The sequence below is a fragment of the Hyaena hyaena genome, unplaced genomic scaffold, assembly GCF_003009895.1.
Source record: "Hyaena hyaena isolate Hyena2069 unplaced genomic scaffold, ASM300989v1 scaffold_595, whole genome shotgun sequence".
In the NCBI taxonomy this organism is placed as follows: Eukaryota; Metazoa; Chordata; class Mammalia; order Carnivora; family Hyaenidae; genus Hyaena; species Hyaena hyaena.
Window position 1 is genome coordinate 1,135,715 of NW_024081226.1, and position 6,623 is coordinate 1,142,337.

The following is a 6,623-nucleotide window of genomic DNA, read 5'->3' on the forward strand; positions in this document are numbered from 1 at the left end:
AATGGTCCCATCCATTCCCTGGAAACCTGCATGAAAGGTCCTGACGTGCTTCTCCAGTGCAACCTACCCCTAGACAGCAAGTGTCCTCCTCACTCACCTCCATCTATGCATTCCATCTCTAGCCTTGGTGTTTGGACTCTTTGTATTTAAAGACAGTAGAATCTCAAATCCTGTATGCATCTCTCCTCTTGCAAGCCTTGCTAGCCAGATGAGGGAAAATCTTCCATGTCTCCTGCTTTCCTCTTGGGGAAAGGTGTCTTGTTGTGATGAATAAACTCATTGTTGGTGCAAGGTGAAGAATGATACTCCTACCTTCTCCTACCCACGGTGGGGGAATCTAGGGGGATATATTATATTTTGTCATTTAGTAGGTTGGAAAGGCCAGGACTTTGGGGGGGGGGTGCATTTGTAGTGAAATAGGAAAGGTATTTACAGAGAAATGATCTGTTTTAAAGGTCAAGTTTGAAGAAAAGGCAAAGAAATGGATCTGCTTTCCTTTTAGAGTATTTTGGTTTTGCTCCCATCCCACCCCATGCCACCATTTGAGGGAGAAGTTGGATATTATAAACACTAAATACTAATCAGTTGAACTGATTAGTAAATAAAACGAGAAGGTAGAAAAACTTAGGGATTCTTTAAAATAAAAAAGACACAGTTATTTGAGGAGGGGGAGCAGGGAGTATTAGATGCCCCTTCATTTAAAGTCCCACTCAGAAAACAGGTAGTAAATGCTTGCTGGACAATCAGATGTTTATGCTAGTCAATTCTGACCAAAATATTCTACAAGAGTTTTAAACTAGGATAAAGCACAGTCAACAACCCAATGGTACACGTTAATTACCCATAATACCACAGTCTCTCGAAGGACCCACAAAGGTTCAAAATGGCACAAGAGTGGCTGAACCATATCCCCCTTCCTGAATTCCTTGTATCTCTGGCAATCAGAGTGACTCCCCAAGTTCTAGAGGTGTGGAAGATCTGCTGATGGAGTTTTTTCTCCAGGTAGTCAGCATGGTCTTCTCAGCAGCTGGTTCCAAATGAGACACCAAATAAAGGTTTCTTCCAAGTCCAAGGTATCACCTTCCAGAACCCAGGGCCTGCGATATCCCTTGAGAATAAGTATCTGTAAGGAGTAGAACAAGCAGTGTCCCCTCTCTCTGGCATGACTGGCAACTTTTCTCTTATCCCTGAGTCTCTCAATGATCATGATCATGATCTTGATCATGTCTAGGCAAAATCATCTTAGCAGAGAGCAAGGTCTTGGTGTCTTCTCCAAGAAGGGCACACCACTTTTTCATTCAGAACTCTTTAATTCTGAAAGTGGTTCAGATGATTGCCTACCTTAAACTGCCTGATCACTATAAAAACTGCATCTCTCTCCTCCCCAGTGCTTACATTTATATTGGGCTATGCATGCAAATTAATAGCAGGTGCTAAGAAACAATGACTCCCCTAGATTACTCTAGGTTTTCCTGAATTTTAATTATAAATTTGAAACTCAATCCTCGCTGTTACTTTTTAAGGGGTGCATGTGAAAGACGATCACTTTTAGCAAAGAGAGGCCATGACCCTTATCTGTTTGCATAATGCTGATCACACTGACTATTAACTGGGTGCCCATAATCAATCAAATCCTAAAACACATGAATTCTCTTCTAGTCAGCAATACTTCCTTCTTAAGATTTCATGCTTTGACAGACACAGCGTCTAGAGATGATAAACTGTATGTGAGTCTGTCTCTGGAATATAACTATTTCAGAGTCTGCTAACAATACTTGCCAAGTTAGATGGGGTAGGGTGGAGAATGGAAGCAAGTTGTACATTATCCTAATAGATTAAGAAAATATAATCCCATTTGGATCATTTCCTGGGCCTCCATCCAAACCATGAGATAGCTTTGCTAATCATTAAAATGTACAGGGAGAGGGTGGGCTTTTTTTTTTTTTTCATAACTATATTGCATTTCTAAAGGGCACTGTATTCATTTCCTTATGAGAGTAATCTAATCAGAAAAATAATTGATTCAAAGGATGATTGTTCTATAAACAAGCTTGCCATTGTTTTAGACTGTGAGAGCAACCCTCATACCATTTCGTATTACTACTTTATACGTGTACACTAATGAATGCTTATTTTTAGGAAATATCTTTAAATATTTTTAATTGCTTCTTCACTACGTCAACAAATTTTGGTCACCCTGTAGGCAGGGTCAGGTTCATAAAGACAAGGGCAACTAAGGTTTGAAAAAGAGTAACTAACATTTGGAAAAACTAGAAATGCAGCTAAAAGGCAAGTGAACATGTTATATATACCCTGAGCCAGCAGAAGATAAACTGATTATCCATTAGCATAACATTAATTTATCATGTGTGCTCATTAAACAATAATAACAATATGGGGGTGATACACCAGGATGCCCTTTGGGTTACTACATTATTTTCATTTCTTATTTATGTGTCAACAAGTCCTAGAGTCAATGACAAATAGGTGTGTTGGTTACATTACCAAAGTCATATGGAGATTGTTACAATTACAATTTGGAATCAAAAAACCGATGCCTTTCAGGCAAAAGAATTCTTAATAAACACATTTTGGTTGTTTTTTAATTTCTAGTAAACCTCTTCATTATGTATGAGGAATAGTTATATTCAGTGAATATCTATCTCTGCCTGCTAGCTTTCCTAAACTGTACAAACACCTGGGCAAACCATTAAATTATGTTGTTTAAATGTGTTTGTGAATTCATTATCCCAAATAAACAGTTACTATTTTCAGATGTAGATGAAGAACTATTTTATATCACTGTTTCAAAAAAAGCTTTCTCCTGTTTACAGGTATTTTATTCTTTTACAGGCAGATTTTGAATTGGTTTGATTTTTCAAGACTGGAGGGGGTTCTGGAAAGAGAAAGGGAGCAAAGTTATGAGGATGTATTAAGTATTAGGAACTGTGTTATCTGAATTGTTTTATTTCATCTTCAAAACAACCTATGAACTAAATAATATTGTCCCTATTTTATGGATGACCAAAAGAAAATGAGGCTCTGAACATTAAAAACCATGTCCAAAGTCATACAGCTAATCTGTGGTAGACCATTCAGGGCCATCAGATATGAAAACTATGTGAGACTCCATAAAACTGCAGTCTCTGAAATGGTACATTAGTTAAAACACCAATCAGTAAAGTAGACAAAGCACCTTTCCTCATATAGACAAGGTTGACTATACAGCAGGCTTTCTTATTTCTGTATTTTGGCTATTAAACTAGCCTGTAAGCTCCTTGAGATTGTGGAATTATATTTCTTTGTTGACTCCAAGTATCCACCATGGACACTCAATAAATGTTTGTGTACATATTAGTCAGGCACTTTCTGATTAAGAGAAGTGACTGAAATACAACTTAAAATAAGTTATGCACACACACACACACACACACAGATCAGAAAAATGCAGGGATAGATTTAACTGCAGGTCTAGATGAATCAAGGACCTGAAACAATGCAATGTGTCTCATCATTCCTACTTTCCATGTGGAGGGCATGATAGCTACCAGCAACACAGGGAACATATTTTTTAGCTACCTCATCCCAGCAGCAGGTGGCATTCTCCCTAATAGCTCAAGTTCACAATCTCAGGAGGGACTCCAATTTCCCTAGCTTGTGCCATATCCCTATCTCTGAACTGATCACTTTGATCAGGCAGAAGTATTTTAATTGGGTCCACTTCTGGAGCCAGGGATGCTGACTCTTAAGATTCCCATACGAATCGGTTGCCAGAAATGAAGAACAATTCCCAAAAAGAAGGGATACAGATCAGGGAGGAGACTGGAAAGCAGACATCTATTACTGCCTTGCATTGAATTTTAAAACTAAAAGTAAGGTTTGAGAGGGTTTATTCCTACATTCCAGTAAGACATTGAACGCATCTTATTCAATATACAGGCAAAATACCTGAGGTCCAGAGAGAAGAAGTGACTTACCCATGGCCACACAACCTGATAAGCTCAGAACTGAGCTCTGTGTTATGCTGAGCTACCGCTGATTCGATTAAATTTGAAAAGGGGACTGCCAGGGAAAATGTTCCATGCTGAAGGACGATCACAGCCTTCTTACAAGTCAACAATGTTGGTTACTTCATGGAGTTTCTTTCCAGTACTGCTGCAAAATGCGAGAAGTCTCCAGGAAAAGTAAGTTGCTAGATTTAAAAAAAAATGGAAAGTTGACCTCCAAAGGCCATTCTTCTCATCTCAAATTCAACCTGGTGCTGGGAAGGCTATAATAAAAATGAAAACAATAACAAGGTATGAGGATGTAGAAGGCCTGGCACATTTGTGCATTGCTGATGGAAACCTAAAATGATACAGCTGCTCACACATGAAATTCATAGTAGCACAATTTATAAAAACCAAAAAGTAGAAACAACCCAAATGTCCACTAACTGACTAATGGATAAACACATATGGTATATACATGCAAGGAACTATTACTCAGCTATAAAAAGAAAGGAAACACTGATCCATGCCACAACATGAATGAATCTTGAAACTACTATGCTATTTTTTTAATGTTTATTTTTGAGAGAGAGAAAGACGGAGTGTGAGTGGGGGAGGGGCAGAGAGAGAAGGAGACACAGAATCCTAAGCAGGCTCCAGCCTCTGAGCTGTTAGCACAAAGCTCGAACTCGCCAACCATAAGGTCATGACCTGAGCCGAAGTTGGATGGTTAACGAACTGAGCCAGCCAGATGCCCCAATTTTATGATTCCATTTGTATTAAATGTCCATGATAGGCAAATCCACTGAGACAGAAAGTAAATTAGTGGTTGCCAGAGGATTAAGGAAGGGAGGAATTTGATGGTACAGTTTTTTTGGGGGGGCGAGGATAGAAATGTTCTAGAATTAGGCAATGGCTACACAACTTTGTGAATATAATAAAACCTGCTGAACGTGCAATAAATAAATAAATCCATATACATCTACATACATAAAATTCCATTTGGAGCATACTTATTAAGGGCCTGCCATGTGCTAAATCTTTGTTGCCAGCTGGAGATGCAGAAACTAACAAAACAATTATGGCTCTGGCCCCCATGGGCAGTGTTAAAGAAGTGTGTTTAGTTTACCAAAGAACACAAAGAATAATAGCAACAAGGAACAAAGTGGTCACATTGGTTAAGAAGCATTGACAAAAATTTCCCTCGGAAGCAGACGGAAGATCTAAATCAGGCATGCGTTATCTCTGTTGCTTTATCTAATCTTCAAGAGAGAAAACCCAATGAAGGATATATTAATGAGTGGGTTATAGCTGCAGGAAACCAAGGCTCAACGCCATAGGATCTGAGGTATCATGCATTTCACATTGCAGAATTCTCCCACTGAGGAACACCGATCCCTCACCCTATAGATGGCATTACCTGCATGAGAAATGGGCGGCTCCTATCACACTGGAGAGAACCTCCAGCAGAAAATAGGATGTAAAGAAACTGCCCACCACCACTACAAATAAACTTAGAAGTAGGCCAAGAGAATATGGACAGACATTTAACAACTGTTAGAGAAAACATTCATCAAAAATCTGTGTATATGCTAAGTGAAATAAATCAGACAGAGAAAGATACATACCATATGATTTCACTTTTATGTGGATTCTAAAAATAAAACAAAGGAACAAACAAAGGAAAAACCAAATCGACTTTTAAATGTGTAGCATAAACTGATGATTGCCAGAAGGAAAGTGGGGGTGGGAGTGGGGGAGAGGAGTGAAAAGGTGAAGGAGATTAAGAGGTACAAACTTTCAGTTATAAAACAATTAAGTCAGGGAAATGAAAAGAACAGCATAGGGAATATAGTCAATAAAAAAAATCTGTGTACAATCTCTTCTACCCTATTAGTTTTGCCCGCTGTTTGCACTGGGAACTTCCATCCACAATGGCAGCATACTAAAATGGCAGACCCAATATCTAGGAGATAAAATGTGTTCAAATATTTGTCTCATAAACTCCAAATCTATAAGGCAAATAAGCATTGTGATATTAACATTCTAGACTAAACTCCAATCTACAAGTAGTGGATAATCTTCCTTTACACCCACACTACCAAGCTTTCATGAAGATGAGTATGGGCCAGCCTCAAATTTTCTTAACATAGTAAACCTCCCACTTTTGAGATTGCTTTGCATATTTCTGGCATATCTTTCAAAGACTCCCTTTACTTACCAGAATCAAGTCATGGGCATATTTACTTAAAAGCCTAATGAATAAAAGAAATAGATGCATTTGACCTTTGAAAATGGAAAGCCTGAGCAAGGCCATGCCTGTGTGACCCTGAATTCTGGCTCAGGGTGAAGAAACAAGGAGGAAGGATCATTTAGAAGGTACGGGCTGATTGAAGAGAGGGTAAAAACATAATGTCCAAAGACATCTTTGTGAATACATACATTTTTTATTTAAAATGTATTTATTGTAATTTTAATAAGTTTGTGATGTTTTGATCAAGGAAATGGAGGATATGAGATGCTTTTGTTTTCGAAAGCCCTCAGGAACAAAAATTGCTTGTTTCTGGCCTACAGTATGCCTGCAGAAACCCAGGGAATATTCAGCACGGAGTAGTAAGTGTTGACATTACTGGG